The 19,103-nt window shown below is 47.7% G+C and overlaps 1 protein-coding gene across 3 annotated transcripts in view; it reads left to right on the forward strand.

The window, feature by feature from the left end:
- The first annotated feature begins 1,693 nt into the window (after positions 1 to 1,693).
- Positions 1,694 to 19,103, forward strand: part of PXYLP1 (2-phosphoxylose phosphatase 1) — a 62,205-nt gene continuing 44,795 nt past the window's right edge. Inside the window, exon 1 of one of the 3 annotated variants that reach the window (XM_017523723.2) lies at positions 1,694 to 1,799. The gene's annotated coding sequence lies outside the window, so the exon portion shown is untranslated. Of the gene's footprint in view, positions 1,800 to 2,121; positions 2,279 to 2,402; positions 2,423 to 19,103 lie in introns of those variants that run through there. The other 2 variants (XM_037736826.1, XM_037736825.1) reach the window with 2 other exon arrangements.

The following is a 19,103-nucleotide window of genomic DNA, read 5'->3' on the forward strand; positions in this document are numbered from 1 at the left end:
AATAGTTAGAGATGTTACCTTGAGTTCTCTTGTGACAGAGAAGGGATCTCTTGCCCACCAGAGTACAATGAACAAAGGAAAACCAGACATATTCCTCTCTTACACATTTGGGGTCATCCTTACTGCTGTGTCTGATCTCCGTTGGCTGGAGCCAGACCTCACAATCTAAAACTGAAACTTGATTGGCTAACAACTTAAGACTTTTCTAAACAGGTAAAAGCAATGAAGAGAAAAAGAAGTCCAAATAAGGAAGGGGCATAGGCTGCGACCTGGGACGTGCCTGCGAGCACGTCCAGCACAGATATCTTGGTTAAAGTGCAAGCACATAGAAACTACGTGCCTGTGAGCATGTCTAACAGCTACATAGGATAGGGCTTAACAAAGAGTTATTAGCAAAAAGCAGGTTTTGAAGAAAGTGTTTAAAACAAACTATTATTTCTAACACTTATGATTTATTCTTTCACAAGAAAGAAAACTTTGAAGAGGAACTTTTCTACTTCCCACAGGAAGGCACGCCAGGTCGCTGAGCGACTGGCGAGACCACAGGAATAAATGGAGTTGGGAGCTTGGAAGGGGTAAAATTTGGTGCCAGACATGGTAACTTGAGGGACAGTTCTAAGAAAAAAACTGGAGGCCAGGGGGAAATGTGGCTGACACATCTGGGCCGAGTGTGTGGATTTGAGAGCCATCAATAAAGGAGAGAGAGCAGAGGTCAAGGGATGAGATCCGCCGGAAGCACACCTCAAAGGTACACAGCAGCAAGTTCGAAGCCCTATCTATTGTGCCTGGGGCTCCTTGTGCTGGGGCACAGGGGCGCTGTAGACCTCCAGCTGACAGCAAAGGCCCGTCTGACAATCGCCATCGGTCGTTTCATCTCCCACAGGGAAATCTGGTGGGAATCTCCACGAGCTGGAACCTAACATTTGCAATAAATGGCCCACAAATACTCATCAAACCAAGTACAACCATGCTCCAATCGGATGTCCAACCGGGCGATACAGACAGCCCTCAAGTGCTCTGCGGATCTTCAGCAGCCGCTCCAAGGAAGCCGCGGGCCGGGAGCAGGTGGGAAGGGCGCCTGCGCGGGGCCGCGACCTCCCTGGGTCCCCACAGGCCGCGGGAGACGGAGCAGCAGTGAGGAACAGAGACACACAGGGCCGGATGTGTTCGGAGCCGGAAGAGAAGTGTGGGACAGGCCGAAAGGGGTGGGGGCTGGGGAGTGACAGTTTGGGTCCACGTGGCAGCAGGCGGACCCCAGACGCGCGAGCCCACCCGGCGCCAGGATCAGCCGCGCCTGGGCCGGCACAGGGCCCCAAAGCACCCACACCAGGGCCGGGGCGGACCAGGGCTGTGTTCCTGGGCCTTGGCGCGCGGCCGCGCAGTCCCGGATCGCAGGTCTGGCGTTGTGAGGCGCGGGATGGCCCTGCGCGTCTGTGGTCGTGGTCCCTGCGCGCTTGGCGCGTCCGTGCCGGAGGCTTTGCAAGCAGAGGCGTCTGTAGACCGATCAGTCTCTGGGGGCTGTGCTGCGCCTCCCAGCTGCAGCGTCCTCTCAGCAACCCCGCGCGGTCGCCCCCGCCCAGCAGCACCGCAACACCGCCTCCGGGGCGGAGCTCCAGGGTGCTGGGTGGGCCGAGCTGAGCCGGGGCGCGGCGGGGTCGGCAGGGGGCGCTGCCGGGCCCCTACAGCTGCCCCGCGGCCGGTGCGCGCCGCCCTCGCCTCTTCTGGCGCCGGGAGGAGCTGGCGGCCAGCGCCGAGCCGGGCGCGCAGCAGCGGAGCTGGGCCAGCCCGGGACCATGGGGGTGAGTGCGGCGCGGGCCTGAGCCGGGGGGGTTGCCGTTGGGGCTGAGCGACCAGGATGCTCGAGGCGAGTGGACGTCTAGGGTCCAGGGTTAGGAGACTGAGGGAGTCCCCCTAACTCGCCAGTGGGAGAGGGGTGGGAAGGCTGGGGGCGCTTGGAAGCGTCGGGTCTGAATCTGGCGACTAAGCCTCCTCCTGTATGCCCGCGCTCGCCCCAGAGCCTAGGACTTGCGCTCTGTCCCCTGCCACTCCCCCCGTGCGCCAGGTGTCCCAGTCCCGGCGCCCGCCCTGCAGCCCCCTCTCTCACGCCCGCTGCGAACCCCCCGCTCTGTCTTCAAGCCCGCGGAGCCCGCCTGCGGCTCACCCCTGCCCCTCCTGCCCTCTCCCGCCCGGCTCCCGCACTCCAGCCACTGCATTTCAGCCGAGATTCAAGCTCCCGGGATCTCCCTTCCGGGGCGGTCCTGAGCCCGCTAGCCTCCAGGTAAGCAGGCGGCTGCAACTTCGCGGCCTTTCCCGGGGACGCGGCTGGCTCCTCTTGGCAGCCACCTGCAGCCAGGCGCCCCCGGGAGTCCCGGGCCCAGCTGCGAGGCCGCCCGAGCGCAGGTTAACATTCCTGGCTGCGCAGGTTAGGACTGCGTGGTGTAGACCCACGATGTTGCTTTTGCTGGTGAACTTGCATGTGTCCTGATCTTTTAAATATGCTGGCTTTGTCTCACACACAGAGAGATTGGATTTGCTTAGGGTAGGTTGCCTGCTTTGCAGCTGCAGCTGCAGCTGCCTTTTAAATTATACCTGTGGATGGTAAAGGATTGGCGGTGCAGGACGTGGAGCCATATTTTCCCGCTTGGGCTGTGAGTTCAGCTATTACGAGGGGGCTCCGTGGGGAGTGAGGTTATCACCACCTGGCTAGCCAGTGTCTTTGTGGGAAGACAAGGATGCTTTGTAAGCATTCAACAAGTAAAATCAGGAGAGATGTGGAATTAGATCGAGCTGTGAATGGGGAAATGTAGGGGGTGGAGGGGGGATCGGAGAGTGCTCCACAAACGAGGCCGTTTGTTGATACTTGCAGAAGGCCCGTGGGTGTGAAGCATGTAGTGTGGAGCCCACCATTTCCAACTGGATGCGACTGCGGTCGGGCTTGGCAACAACTTACCCTCGTCAGAGGTCCCAATCGGGACATTTATGGGAAGGGGGTTTACAGCAGATGGCTCAAAAAGCTTCGTGGTCTCTGGAGAGTGGTGGAGATGCACGGGACAGCCTGAAAGCCAGTGTGTGAACCTGCCCCATCCCTTGTCCTGGCTTTCATTAAATTAATTGCTTATCTCAGAGAAAGGATGCGTAGAGGGAACCTCTCTTGTAGGAATTGGCTCCTGGCCAGTCCACCCTCGCTGATGGGAGGCTGCGTTGGGGCACCAGCAACAGCGTGGGCCACCTGGCCTCTGGAGCACAGCACTCCGAGTGTTTGTGGAACTGCAATTTCTGTAACTCTTTTTTCTGTTGAATCAGTTTGAATAGTAATTAGCTCAATATTCCCTCACTATTGATTAGGTAAGTGATTAGCCCAAGAACACGCTGGGGCTCAGTAGGGTCTCTCTGAGTGCCCAGAAATTCCCGTGGGCTTCTCCTTGGCCCTCCCTACACTGCTCTGTGATGCCCCACTGTCCAGGAGCATCTTCAGGGATGGGTGGAACCATCTCTGTGGCCCCAGGTCCTTGCCTGGTTCCCCCTGTCTACCACATGGGGGTACTCAGTGTTTTTGAGGAAAGAAATGGATGCCCCCATGAATTAGTCTGAGTTTACAACCAATGTTTTCTACACTTTGCTACACTGTTCAAAATGTTACCATTAAATTCAACAGCTTTTTTTTTTTTTTAATGTGTCATCTCACTAGAGACAAACTCATTTTTGTGTGTGTTTGGGGCAGGGAGTACAGTCTACAGGTCAGGCTCTGATGGTGGGTCTTTAACCTCAGTGGGGACTCCAGGATTTCCATGAAGAAAATCAGTTGTCTTCATTCAAGAATTGGCGTGGGTGGTGGTGGGCACCTTTGGGAGCTACCAAGTTTGTCTGCTGAGAGCTGGGTCCACCACAGAGCTGTAGCCCAGAGCTGTAGCCCAGCCCCCTTTAACATCCCCTATGCCTGCCCACTGATGGAGGAAGTGCCCAGGGAGGCGGAGTACCACTTGCAGAGCCCCCCTGGCTGCTTCAGGTTGCACTGTCCTCACTCCGGTGGGTGTTGCTTCCTGTGAAGGGCTGGGAGTGCCTCTTCTTGCAGATTTCTGGCACTATGGCTTGCAGCTCTATTGGTGGGAGGGAGGTTGATGTTTAGGGCCAGTGCTTTGGTCTCTCGGAGGTGGCTATGACCTGCCTGCAGGGTCCAGCTCTTGTGCCTCTGTCAAAGGCCAGCCCCAGTCAGTTCAGCCAAATGCTGAGGGGGTGGGAATGCCTCATGTCCCCCTTTTTTCAGGAATCTGGAAAGGGCTAAAACTGAGACTGCCACTTGGATGTGGGAGCCTGCACTGCCCCTGGCTGTCACAAGCTTATCTTTCTTACCCAGATTGTCTCTGTCTTCGGGTCTGGCTATTACCCAGAATTCCTGCAGCTGGTGAAAATCTGTTTTCTAGAAGAGGTTTAATTAATGCCTGCAGTCTGTGAGTGAGAGAGAAAGGGAGGAGAGCGCGAAAGAGACATACTACTATCTAGAGGTGGGTGGGAGAAAGGATGGGAGAATATTAAAGGTCCTGAAAATTCACAGGGGAAGATTTCGGCCCCGGAACCTGTTCCTGGACAAGGTTCCTAGTTGGTGGATAAGGAAGTGTGCCCACATTCCAGTGTAGGGGTTACCAGTTAGGAGCAAAGTCACTGGGATAGGAAAAATGGCCCCGTGGGAACCTGAAATCCCTTTGCTGGGCCCATTGTTCTGGTTTTTAGAAGGCCTTGAAAGCCAGCTAAGATTTGTAGGAGAGCACTGAGCTGTTTGAAATTTTCGAATGAGGAGTGTGACCCTTTGGAAATAATGGCTTGAGCAAGATTGATCTGGGGTTTGGCCTGGGGAGCCACTTGACCGCAGCTTGATTTATAGGCCCTGAGCTGTAGCTCTGGTCCCCTTTGACACCCCCCATCCTTGCCCACCAGTGGAGGATGCTCCTAGGGAGACAGGGTGCCACTTGCAGAGCCCCCCTGGCCGCTTCAGATTGTAGCCACTGCCACTTCATCTCACCTGAGGTGCTGAGGGGAGAGTCTAGGGAAGTGACAAAAGGAGCAGTGGCTTGGAAGGTGGGTGCATCTGTCCTTAGGAGGTGAAGAGGGAACAGCCTTCTAGTAGGATGGTGGGACTTTCAATAGAAGTGTCTCACAGGGTCTCTTCTTGAACCTGCTGCACAGCCTCGCAGGTAGTGGGCTCATGGGAGCCTCTCAACTTGGAGTTACTGCATGGCAGCCATGAGGAGGCACCTGTGAACCCAGAATGAATTTCAGGATCCACTCTTGAGTCCGAAAGGCAGGCGGGCCCTTGCCAACTAACACCTAACTGAGCCACAGACTCTGGCCTGTTTATCCTCCACCCTCAAAACCTGCTTGGACGTTGGCTAGGGAAGTCACTGACCCTGCTTGGACTTCGGCTGGGGAAGCCACTGGTTTTGGAAAAAGTTCAATCTCCAGTGATGGCAGGAACAATCTCAGGAGTGTGGAAGGAGTTAGTGATTAAAAAGGCATGGAATGGATTGCGGCTTGTGGAGTAGTTCCCGTGGGAGGCAGCCTTCATCTCATCCCCTCAGCCAAGTCGGCTGTGCGTGCATCTGCCCCTCCCTCCATCGGTGGACCTCCCACTGTGCTGCGTACTCTAGGGTGGAGGAGAGTTTGGGGGAACTCAAACATCTAGTAGTAGAGACAGTAGTAACTTTAAAATTGTTTGTATTTGCAGAGTCATTTCCCCAATTTATACATTCATGTTTCAGTTTGCAGGGCATCCTTCTGTCACCTGCATGCCACCCTTTATGCCCCTGGGTGTGACCAACTTCCTTAGAAAGAGCTGTAATCAATAGCATATTGATTAAAAAGCATATTAAGATGAAAATTATTGCACGTAGTTTTGATCCTTCCCTCTCTCCCCTTTCCTCCTCCAATTCTGTTTGTGGTTACAGTCATCATTTATGTTAAATTTACAAATCGTTTTGAATGCTATTTGTCCCACCACTCAATTATTCAGAGACGTGTGTCTTTCCAACCAACAAAGCCACAGCTTGCTTTCCTAGGCTTACCTCATTCTTGGATCCAACACCAACCTTCAGGCCTTCAGAGATACAGCAGTATCATTTTGAGCTTTTTAACTGTAAAATAAAATGAAGCTCTTACTTGCTAAGTTTGTCCTCTGCAGATATAGGAGAATTTACTTAGAATTAAACATTTACTGTCTTGTTAATGCTTCATGCCTCTAAAATAAAAGTAGCAGTTGGATTACCGTAAAGTTGGTAAAGTTATAGCACAAATTTTTGGAAGCTCAGAAATAATAATGGAAGGATTTACAGAAACAAACTATTAAGCTTAAATATCATTAAAACATGGAGAGATATGAACTATCTTGAAAGTATAGAAAGTTTTAAAAGTATAGATTAATAAGTATAGAATTTTTAATGCAAGTTATTTTATTATAGTATATTAATTATTAGGATCTTGCATTATGTTTATAAAGTATCTTACTGTATAAGCAAGCAACTATGTCCATGATCTCATTTGATTCAGTAAGCCCACAATCTGCTTAGAGATGGGGAGATGGGACCTTGGACGGTTAAAAGCCTTCCTGAAGAATTCAGATCTCTTAAGCAGAGAAATACTGTGTAAACCTGGATATTCCTGCCCACAGTTCCTTGATAACTGAATGTGGTTACACAGTTTTTTTGAAAATTATAGGCCTGGTTCCATTCTTAGGGATAAAAGTAGGTATTGGTTTTCTCTAAAATTTTCTGCAAGTCAAACAAACAAACAAAAACTGTGTATATATAACACCCAGAAACCTGGAAGGACTTCTCAGGGTTTGTGAATGTCAGAGGTTCTCTGTTGATGATTTCCTAATACTAGAGTACCTGAGTTTGGTTGTATATTCAGCACTGTGCAGTGATTGAGTGTGTACATTCGGAGGCTGAATTGACTTTAAGCCCTGGATCTACCATTACTAGCGATATCCCCTTGAGCAAGTTACTTCTCTGGGCTGGTTTCCTTATTTGTAAAATTTGGGTGGTGATAATAATACCTACTTCATGGTACTGTTGTGAAACTGAAATATAATAATACATGATGAGAGCTTAGAAAAGCACCTACCACATGGTACATGCTTTAAAAATGTTAGCTGCTATTCCTATTCATTTGTTTCTTAAAATTACCTTTTAGGCGCCAACCGACTGCACTGAGATGATGGATATGGGATAATAGTCTCTGTCCTCATGGAACAGAGGACATTATACTTCAGTTTATGGTGAAGGACATGAATGGTGGTGCCGACTGATTTCCAGGCATTTGCTCACTTATAGCCATGAGGCTGTGAAGGGGCTGACCATGGGGTGGGGGAAGGACTGTTGACCTCAGCTGGTACACCCTGGTGGCATGTGACCTTGCCAGCTCTTTGAAACAGGCAGTCATTTTGATTGGTCTATGTCTGACACATGCTGGCTGTTTTAACTGTCACTCTTGGCCGCAGGTTGTCAGTGGGAAGCATGATAAGGGACCCTATATCTGTTTAGTCACCTGGTTTGCCAGCACTGTTTTTGGTCCTGGTTGACGGAATGCTGCCCTGGCTACCATTTTGGAATGGCTCTTCAGCAGCCCCAGAAGCCTTGGTACTATCAGAGACCCAGTTCTCTCAGCAAGAAATGGCACAGCTGCTCCTGAGAGCAGGTAGGGGACTAGCCAGAGGCAGGAAGCCAGAACACCACATTTCCTATGTCTGCTGTAGCTGGAAATTTCTTGACCCGAAGAAACTGCATTGACGGGCATGGGTTTCCTAACTGGTGCTGGAAAGAGAGGTCCTTCCTCCTCAGACCTCGCCTTGCTTGCTCCGTGCATCCGCCAGAGAGGCTCCAGCATGGCAGCCTGCCCGACTAGCACCTGCCATCACAGAGCTGGCACGGCCTCCGGCAATGGGCTTTCGACCAGAAAACCCTTCTGTGATTGCTGCTTCAGGAACTCGAGAGCTTCCCTGCCTCATTTGAGTGTGATTAGCCCAGCTTGTACTCTCTATGCACTGGAATACTGCATACCAGTAAGTCAGCAGTCGGACTGGAAAACTGGTCATCAGTTATCCTAGTGGGCAGCCAGCTTATTTTTTACGTATTTTAAACTACAGTTGACCCTTGAACAACTCAGGGGTTAGGAGCACTGATGCCCCCTCTGCCGCCCTGGCCCCCCACAGTTGAAAATCCGAGTATACCTTTTAAATCCCCAACATCGTAACTGTACATAGCCTACTGTTAGCCAGAAGCCTTACTGATAATGTAGTCAGTTAACACATATTTTGTATGTTGTATGTATTATATGCTATATTCTCACAATAAGCTGGAGAAAAGAAAATGTTATTAAGAAAATCATAAGTAAGAGAAAACATTTACTATTCATTAAGTGGAAGGGGATCTTCATAAAGTTTTCTTCCTCACTGTCTTCACAGTAGGGTCTTGCTGTCTCAGGGGTGGCAGAGGCGGAAGAGAATCTACCTGTAAGTGGACTTGCCCAGTTCAAATCCATGTTGTTCAAGGGTAGACCTATGTTCTGGAATTTTAAATAAAGTTTTGTCTTTAAAAAAAAAAAAACCTGCCCCACACTTAGAAAACAAAGAAATAGCAAACCATGCCAATCTTTTGTATGTAGGGAGAATTAAAGTGAAAGGTGGAAAACCATTTCTTTGTTTTACAAATGGTTCCCCAGGTGCTCCGACTTCTCTGGTCGTGATCATCTCTTGATTTCCGAGACTGGAACCTCTTTTGTCGCCAATTTGTCTGTCTCCATCGCAGTTCCTAATGGAAACACAGACCTGAAAAATCAAAGCTTGGGCATTTACCGTCGAAGGTCATGGCATAGATGGTTGATTTTTTTGGCTCTGTCTTCAAAGTGAAAAATCACTGTGTTCTTTGAGAAAGAAAGTATATTTTGGGAGGTGGCTAACGTCAGCAGGCAGGAAGATCTAAGCAAGCCTGCCTCATCCTTGGTTCACATAATTTCTAGCATTGCTAAGTTCTCAGTGTGTGATTTTTTTTTCCCCTCTTGTACATCTTGCTCTAATGACTGCTGATGATCTTGAAACAGCTGCATTAATTGATGGTGTTTAACGACTCTACTTACAGTTAGTAATCGCAGTTGGCTTGGCTGAGGATCGTGTGTTCTTTTTACTTGTTGTTTAGCTTGAGAAGTGTTTATTTACCCCGTGTGCTGAATGCCAGAAGAGGAGATGGGAACTCCTCACCTTGGTGCCGGCCCCCTGCCCGGTGCTCACACTGCCCTGGAACATCATCCTGCATCATCACAGCATCTGTTCCCAGTGTGCTCTGATTGTCTGCTCATGGGCCTGTCTTCCAGCTTGATAGGAAGTCCCTGGAAAGAAGGGACCATACCCCAGCTCATCTCTAAAGCGTTAGCCTTTAGCACAAGGACTGGCATGAAACAGGCCTCAGTAAAAGTCGGCTGAATGAATGATGAGTGGTTGCAAAACATATCAGTTATGAATGTGTCTGGCTGAAAGTAACAGAAAGCCCTGCCTCAGTGGCTTCAGCAAATAGGGATTTGTTTTTCTCAAGTAAGAAAATGCATGAAGATAGGCGATTCTGCTGGTGTTGGTTTCAGCAGCTGACATCTGTCTGGACTGACACTTGTGTTACTCTCTTGGCCTTTCCTTCATGACGGCGAAAACACCAGCAGACTTCCCCTTATTTCATGGCCAGAACGGTATCACATGGGATACCCCCAGTTAAACAGGCCATATGAGTGTGTGGCAGGGAGCACTGAGGAAGGCTCACTGCTCAAACAAACCAATTATGTTTAATGGTTCAAATATGGTAGGCATTCAACCTCTTGTTCACACGTAGTCCAAAATGGCTGTTTCTGATTGGCGAGGGGCTCTCCTCCAAGAGGAGATTCAGGGACTCAGGCTCTCAAGGCTGCTGTGCTCATTTGCCTCAGTCAGCTGAAGAGGAAGGAACCTGGAGGATGGTGTGTGGGAAGATTTTGTGGTCCAGGCTCAGAGGTGGTGAATTACTGGCCCTGACATTTCACTGGCCAGGGCTTAGTCACATGACCATGCCCTCCGAGGGGAGGAAATGTGGTCCTGCCACGTGCCCACGAGGGAGAGAAGATGGGTGTATCACAATTAGCTGGCAGTCTCTGCTACACTGTCCGCTCCCTCCACCCTGCGGAAATCAGGATTCTCTTACAAGGAGGAATGAGTGGATATTAAGGGGCAAATGGGGGTGTTTTCTTTAGAAGGAAATGCTGTGCTAAGAAGACTCCAGCCAAAAGTCTCTTCATTCCCAGGAGATCATCTGTTCTAAATCCCTGCTTCAGTCACTACCTTTAGGAACTGGGCCAGATGACTCAGTAGGACAGTGGGAAGCCCTTATTATCCCCCTGTCTTGACACAGGGCATGTTCTTAACAGCTTTGTGGGAATGCGTCCTACATGATTCACATCAGCAGTTGGAGGTTACCCCACAGAAAATGGTCTTCAGTCCCCCAAGGCCAGAGGAGCCTATGAGAGCTTCTTTTTTTCAAGTGCCCCTGCCCACCCAACCGTCCACAGCTTCTCTTGCTCTCCAGCCCCTGCCCAGCCCACACCTGCAGGGGAGGAGAGGACACAGCAAAGAGTGACCTGATTCCCCTCTAATTCATTAAGATGTGTTTTCCCACCACTTCCTGCTAGTTTTTCTCAGTATTCATTGATGAGGGGTCTATTGATCCACTGGGGTGTAGTGCTTTATTCTTGTTCAGTTCCTTGTAGGTTTCTGCAATGGGGCTGTTCCGTCCACAGCATTCTTCCTGGTGCTTATCTTCCTTTTTCCCACCCGCCCTCCCTCCCGCTAACCCCTATTGAGCACCTGCTGCTTGCTCTGGTGTCTATCCACCAGCACCGTGGAAGGTGGGCAAGGAAGCTGACGGGAGCCTGTCATGTTGATGAGTAGAGCGGGAGGGGTAGGCCCTGGTGGTTGTGGTTGCCCAGTACTGGAGGACATCATCCTGCCTTGGGGTCAGGGAAGGTTTCCAGGGGAAGGTGGTGCTTTAGCTGAGTTTAAGGAAAAGCAGGAGTTAACCAGGTCAAGAAGGAATCTGGGCCAAGAGAGTGGAATGGGCACAGACATTGAGTTATTAAAACGGGGAACAGCAAGTAGTCGACTGTGCCCGAGTTGGGTGGGATGGTGTGGCCATTCACTCATCCAACCCTGCTGTGCCATGGAGCCTGGCCTTACAGGGGCTTGCAGGCAGAAAAGGACCAGCCCTCATGGAACTCATGGGCTGGCTGTGAGAGGGGATGAGTCTGCAGAGGAGTTTGGGCCAGAATCTGAGAAGGGCTTGGCTGCTGTCCCAGATTCTGCTCTGAAGGATCTGCTGTGGAGGCTGAGTAGGAAAGGGGCCCCATCGCTTGTGCCGTCACCTCTTGTGCCCCGTCCCTCTGTGTCTGATTTTTGACTGGTCCTTTGCCCGGGCATTACTCAGGCTATAAAAATAGAGGCTGGCACCAGAACTCCAGCATGTAGTTGGTGAAGAAAGCTGAAGCTGTCATTACATATCAAGATACTTGCCAGGGAGATTTTTGGTGGATCACTTTCTTGGAGCCCTAAGGATGAGGTTCTAAAGTTGGCTTGCAGGTTTTTTCTCCCTTGAACTTATACCAATGCTTCTGGCCACTCACCTGGAATATGTACTGGTTGTGCTTGTTACTCACCTGCCCCCAGACTCATACATGCCCTCAGGGACACATTGAAACAAACACTCAACCCTGAAATCCACCAGATGAGGGCTCACCTTGCCACAGACTGGCCTGATTGGAGGGGCTGAGTTCTCCCCATGGGGCCGCTGGAGGCAGGCATGCAGTCCATCAGGTGTTCATGTCCTATACATGGCAGGACATCCTGGCCTGAAAAAGTAACTTTCAGCACTGCCTGAGAAGGTAAGGGTTCTGATAGCCCTGTGCTTTCTTTCTCTAAGGAAATGAGGGCTGAGCCAGAGTTTATCAAAGCTGTCAGCTGCCTTCATTGTGATGAATGGTTCCAAGGGTGGTTTTCTTCGTTCTCCTTCCCAGCCCTGTTTAGTAAGGTAGACTGGGCAGTGCTGGAGAATGGGATACAGAGGTACAGAGAGCTGAAGAATCATGCTAGTCTAAGCCAAGGGCTGAATGAATGCCACTTTTCTTCAAGGTGGGCTCATCTGAATTTGTAGACAGAGACTAAATAGTTTGATGCTGTTTATTGGGTGCCTTCTTGGTCAAAGTGTTGTAGGGAATGCAAATAATAATGGGGAGGAGGAAATCACGACTGTCTTGTGTTTTCCAGGATGGACTTATCTAATCCCCTCCATGACCCCTGAGGCAGGCAGCAATATTACACTCCACTAGAATAGAAGCTCCATGAGGGCAGGAATTTGGGACTGGTTTGGTCACTACAAATCCCCAGCTCTGTAACTATCCTTGGCATAGAGCAGTTGCTCAGTAAATATCTGAATAAATGAATGAATCACCATTTGCAGGTGAGAACACCGCAGCTCAGAGATATTAAATACCTTGCGCAAGCTATTAGGTAGTGGACTAAAAGGCCAGGGATGGACCGTGAGCTGTGACTTGGGGAACCCCAGCCCCACTGCCCCTGGAATGATGGCGTCTTCTAGGATAGCAGTGTAGGAGGACTGGAACCTGCCTGGCCTGGTCTACTGAACACAGCACAATCTTGGCAAAACCCACCAGTTGTATGACGATGAGCCGCAACGCCCCAGATGTCAGGACCCAGGGGGTTGGAGAGAGTGTCTTCCTGCTGTAACTCAGAGGTGGGGTGATATGCAGGCTGTATCTATCAGCAGCTTGAGAGTAACATTTCAAGAATACCACCTACATCCAGTCAGGCGATTACCGAGAAACTTTCAGTGGCTCCCTACTCCTACGTGAACCTAGTCTGGCTCCAGCCCTCCTCCACCCTGTTCACTGATGAGTCACTGCATAAGGGCTGTCACCCACAATACAGTGGCATGGGTGTGGGCTTTGCAGCCTGCCTCTGTACCATTTATCCTCACATCAGGCACACCCACTGACATCCTCCCTGCCTTTTAGTTTAGCACAGTTTCTGCCTCTGTCATGCAGCCCTCTCTCTGATCGTTCCAGCACAAAGAGCCCCCTACTCCTCAGGTCCCCGTAGCCTTTGTCTGTCTGGACAGTGCATTTCCTAAGGATGTTCCTGGAACCGTGGGTTCCGCAGGTGGATGGGGCTGCTGCTAAGTGAGGCACTAGGCCCCTCCCAGTCCACCTAAGTACTTCCACTGCTACCTGAATTCCACATCAGGTTCCAAGTTGTGATGAGTTTTAAAAGATGATACTGTTTCAAAACCACTGGTCTCTATAATTTATCATGTGCCTGCCTTGTGAGATACTGCTTAACTGCATTGTTTAAAAATAATTTAAATAATGTTTTACAGCATTCCTTTTTTCTGGTTTTTAAAAGTAATACAAGTTTAAGAAAATTTAGAAAATGCAGAAATATATGTGAGAAAATAAGCCTACCGGGATTCCACCACCTACTTACTTAAGGAGTGGTGAGCCAATCTTCTGTCTTGTAATTTGTTTGTTTTAAAGAAAATTTAGATTACTTGTCGTTGCAGCTCTAACCACTCATAATATTTAAGATATATATTCTCTTTCCAATGTTTTTCCTTGTCTTCTTCTAAAAATTGTTACTTTTACAAATAGCAATTATTTAAATTCATTTTTTTAAATAGCACAGGTTCAAATTCTAAAGTATACAATAAGAAGTCATGCTCCCATCCCTGCTTCGAGCCATTCAGCCAAATCTGTACATGCTATGTTGTAGCTTGTCTTTTTGACTTAACAATGTAACGTGTCCTCTGTCATTACTAACCTTTTTTGTTGTTGTTATTTGCACACAACATACTATAAAATCAAAGCATTAAAACATATGAGTAAATATTGAAAGTTCTTCCTACTTCACAATAGAGGGGACACTGTTCATTTGGGCACCCATCTCCTGCTAGACCTTTTTCTGTAAATTTATGTTTTCCAAAAATTTACATATATATGTTGAGATAAGCAAAGTTGGTTTTACCTAAGTGAGGTTACACTATATCTATTATGCTGCTACTTTTGCTTTTTGTCTTTTGTTTTTAACTTGGCAATATTTCTTGGAAGTTTGTCCATCCTCACCTAAGCCCACTTCTTTCTTTTTTTAAGACTGAATCGTGTTCCATTGTTTGGACAAACTCTGATTTTCCAACTGTTTCCCTATGGATGAACATTTCAGTTATTTTCACATTTGCATAATGACTCCTAGTGCTGCTTTGTACATAGGTGGTAACATTTTTGTAGGATGGAAAACTGGAATACAAATTCTTGGGGCGAAAGATGTGAATATTTATTGTTTTGATGGAGATCACCATTTCTCCTTCACGGATACCATTCTAATTAACCCTCTCACCAGCAGTATATGAAAGATCTCATCCTCCTGAGATTAACTAACATTCATGAGAGGCGAGAGGTGAGTTTTTTTGGCCAATCTAAAAGGTAAGAAATACCACCAACACCTTTTTTTTTTTTTTTTTTTTTTTTTTGAGACAGCTTCACACTTTCATGCAGGCTAGAGTAAAGCAATCTTGGCTTACTGCATCCTCTGCCCCCCGGGTTCAAGCAATTCTCCCGCCTCAGCTTCCCAAATAGCTGTAATTATAGATGCCTGCCACCACACCTGGCTAATTTTTGTACTTTTAGTAGGGACAGCGTTTTGCTATGTTGGCCAGGCTGGTCTCAAACTCCTGACCTCAGGTGATCCACCTGCCTTGCCCTCCCAAAGTGCTGTGATTACAGGCATGAGCCGCCGCGCCTGGCCACCAGCTCATTTTTAAATGTGTATTTCTTTCCATCCTATTTTTCCAAACATATACATAACTATACATATTGAAAAACAGAATCACGCCATGCCTGGTTCTGTATCCTTTTTTCCTTTCACATTAGGTCAGGGACGTTTTCTTTGGTCATTGCATTCTCTCCAAAAGCTCCGTTGTTCAGGGTTGCTGTCCTGTTGAGCTGTTGCAGATCACCTGGAGTGGTTTTGATTTTAGTTTATTTATTTCCTTGATCTTCAAAGATCCTGGGAATGATAAGTCATAGAAAAGAAAAGAAGACAGAAGAAACACCTGCAGAGAATTGGCACAAGGAGTGTCCAGTAGACAAGAACCAAATTAAAATCGAAATTAGATATTTGCTCAGGGGCTCATCTCTTAGGTATTTGGCAGGAAGTTCCCCCAAATATCACCATGAGCTCTTGTTATATATGGACATCGTGTTATATGTTAAGCTTGACCTGTTCCACGCATTCTTCTGTGAAAAGTACACAGCTTTGCTGTTGTTGTTTGGATAGAGAGATTATGATGGTTTCAGAACATTTAATGTCAGTGGAAACATTCGGGAGTCGGTGTGGTGTGATGGAAATAGCATTGAACTGGAAAGTCAGGAGAGCTGGCTTCAGACTCTAGTTCTTCCCCCGACTGACTGAGTAAACCTGGACACACTTAACCTTTTGGGTCGCCTAGAGTCTGCGTGACAAGGATGACCTGGGTGTAGTGGATTTGGAAAGCTTGGTGGAGGAGACGCTAGCAGTTAGAGGTCAATTCCAGCTTATTATTAAAAGAGAGCTCTCTATGAATTGGCACTTTCTAATCATGAGAATGACTGTATTTTGCCAGTTTTCAGAAATATTCTGACAGGCGGTCAGTCAGCTCTATGCAAACAGACACTTTCCCTACTGTCATGTGGCTTAGGGTCAGTCACAGGAGACAGCCAGCCAGCCAGGAATTTCACTGTGGTCATTTGATTACATAATGATAGTCCTGAGAAGTGCCATGGAGAAGAGGTACAGGATTACTTGAGAGTGAGGCAGGCTGCTAAACGAGGTGGGTGAGTCGAAAGGCAGCCTCTCTGAGAAAGCGATCTTTGAGCTGGGGTCCAGGGCATGGTCAGCAGTCAGCAAGGTGAGAAAGTGGAGGCACAGAGGAGAGGCAGCATGCTGGCTGGGGGCAGTCAGTGGGGGTTGCTGCTGGCCATAGTGAGTCTTTTCTCCATTCATTCATCTCTTCATTCATACATTCATTCACTCTTTCAACAAATATTGGTTAAGCATCTGCTCTGGACCAGGCAGCGTTCTTGGCCCTGGGGATACACGCCTAGAGAGCAAGACTGACAAAGTTCCCAGCCTCATGGAGCTCAGCATTGCCACATAGCAAATCATTCCCAAACTGGGTGCCTTAAAAGAGCCGCCATTTTCCACTTATCCTCATAGTCTGGAGGTAGACCGGGCCCAGGCGGCTGTTTCTCATGCATGTGTCTCACACAGTTATTCAGGCAGTAACTGGTCTCATTCTCTGTGTCTTTGAGCACTTCAGCCTTGGCTTCAAACCCACTACCTGTCTCAGCTCACCAGAGTCCTCCCAAAAAGACAATCCAGTGGCCTTGTGTCCAGCATGCCCCTTGGGGTCTTACCTCCCTCCCCTGCCTCAGGCAGCTCCAAGAACAATAGGTTTCTCCACCTCAGGTTCATTCTTGGAGAGCAGGAGTGATGCCCTTTGACATTCCAGTCACCTGCCCAGCTGACCCAGGCCTGAAGTCCCCAGTGAGCAAGGCTCTTCTGTGGGGCTGAGAGATGTCTGGGTCTGGTAGAGGCATAGTGTGAGGGCTTCAGGTAAGCCCACACTGGTAGGTGGAGCTGTGGAGGCCATAGGCAGTGTTTGGTTGACATCCCTGGGGCATCATGGGAAACCACTAAAAGACCAGAGATCTGATGGCTCCCTAACAAAATTACAGAAGACAGTTCCTCTTGAAAACAAGATTTGTATTACATTTTAAAATTAATCTGTTAGGATGATTGTCTTATAAAACAAGGCTTTCAGGTATGTCCCTGAAATGCAAGTGTCCTCTAGGATTACTTGTCCTCTAGCTTAAAGAGAGGAAGCAGAGATGTCCATCCTGATTCTATCAGTTATTATATCACAATCAGTGATATGGCAATCTGTGGTTCATTATCACAGAGTTGGTGGGCAGAGTCAACTTTCTATAACCACGAGTTCACATTCTGCAACAAGCATTCCCACCACTGGATTTCCTGTAACACTCAATAGTGCCCAAGCAGTAACTCAATGGGCCTTGTAAGAGGACTACAACAAAAACAAACCTCCAAATAGTACAGTATAGCCTTTGCCCTATTAATGGACATATTAAGTAAAAAACTCCATCCAGAACCTTGATTTTATGATGATAATACAGAATAAGTACTTGCTTGGTTAGCTGCAGTTTGTGGAAACTGGTGCGTAAACAAGGATCATGGCCACCCCCATTGCTTTCCATGCTCAAAATTACTTGTGTCAACCACTTTTGTTCCCAAATTTCTCATTAAGTTACATCAACCTGAAGTTGTGTGTTTCATTACAACTTTAAGCTAAGCTGCATGAAAGCTTTGGAGCTTTTAAGAGTTGTTTTTTGAGATGGGTGTTCCACTCTGTCACCCAGGCTGGAGTGCAATGGCACGATCTCGGCTCACTGCAACCTTCACCTCCTGGGTTCAAGTGATTCTCCTGCCTCAGCCTCCTGAGTAGCTGGGACTACAAGCACCCACCACCATGCCCAGCTAATTTTTTTTTTTTTTTTTCAGTAGAGATGAGGTTTCACCATGTTGGTCAGGCTGGCCTCGAACTCCTAACCTCAAATGATCCACCTGCCTCGGCCTCAAAGTGCTGGGTTTACAGGAGTGAGTGAACCACTGAGCCCAGCCCCTTAAGAGTCTTATTCCCTGCTTTATTGGTGGGGAGCTGGGACTCCATGCAGTTCACATTTCCTCCAAAGCTAAATGTCATGATTGTAGGTGACAGTGCTCTTAGCCTTATTTTTGCTCTACCCATCACTTTATAAGTACAAAGGAGCAAACCATTATATCTATATATATTATATACAGATATATATTATATATAGATATATATTTATCTGTATATATAGATATATATTAGTGATATTTTTTAAAGAGATATATAATATGTTATATATCCCTATGTATAATATATATATGTAATCTCTAATATATCATATATAGAGATAAATAATATATATAACATGTATAATATAATATAGAGAGATATATATTTTATATATATATAGAGAGAGAGAGAGAGAGTTTTGAGAGCTTGTTTTGGGACCTGAGTCAGAGAATCCTTGGATCTCAGCACATGGAGGGCTCCAAAATGTTCCCCCCATCAGCCCCTCTGCAGCATCGCCAGCAGTGGCTCACATGCTTGGCCACTTCCATGGGCAGGAGGGCTCATTCTGTACTGACACTGTCAACCTCCCACTGAGTGAGACAGCCGTGTTCTCCAATGTACTTTTAAGGACATGAAGTTCCTGCCCACTGGCACTGGCAGTGATAACAAGCTACAGGGTTCCTGATGCCCACTCTTCATGAATGAGTCATAGGATCTTGCCAAAGCTCTGTAGGTTAGTGTGATCCCAGCCAAAAAAGGTCTCACCAGGCAAAACGCCTCTCAGTGGCATGCATGAGTGCTCCTGTCCATCCATCCATCTAGAGCCAAATCCTCTTCCTGTATAATACTGTTAACATAGAAATGCAGGCTGTTGTAACCTGGGCTTTCAGGTGTGCCTGATTCACATTGCACAGCTATGAGCCTCAGGACTTTGTAAGCTATTTTTTTTGACCGTAAAAGTTTGACTTGTATCACTCAAGCCTTTATTGTATGCCACTTGCACTTCCAGTGTTGCAGCCTGCCTGTTTAATCCTCTCGTGCTTTCTTTGACATTTTAAGAAACTTTTAATTGACACATTTGCTTGCAAAAAAATTTTTTTTAAACCCCTTATATTTTTTAAGTGGCTTTGTGGTGAGTAAATCATGCCAACTGCATATTCTCCTTTCTTTGTTGAGGTGCTTATAGCTGCTCTTGACATTCTAAAATAATAATGCCAGTCTCAAATGTAACTACTTCTAAACTTAAGAAAGAGCAAAGCAGTTACGTTGGAGGGAACACAGACTTGTTCCAAAATGTCAAAAAAAAAAAAAAAAAAAAAA

This window comes from Cebus imitator, unplaced genomic scaffold, assembly GCF_001604975.1.
Source record: "Cebus imitator isolate Cc_AM_T3 unplaced genomic scaffold, Cebus_imitator-1.0 Scaffold30, whole genome shotgun sequence".
NCBI classification, from domain to species: Eukaryota; Metazoa; Chordata; class Mammalia; order Primates; family Cebidae; genus Cebus; species Cebus imitator.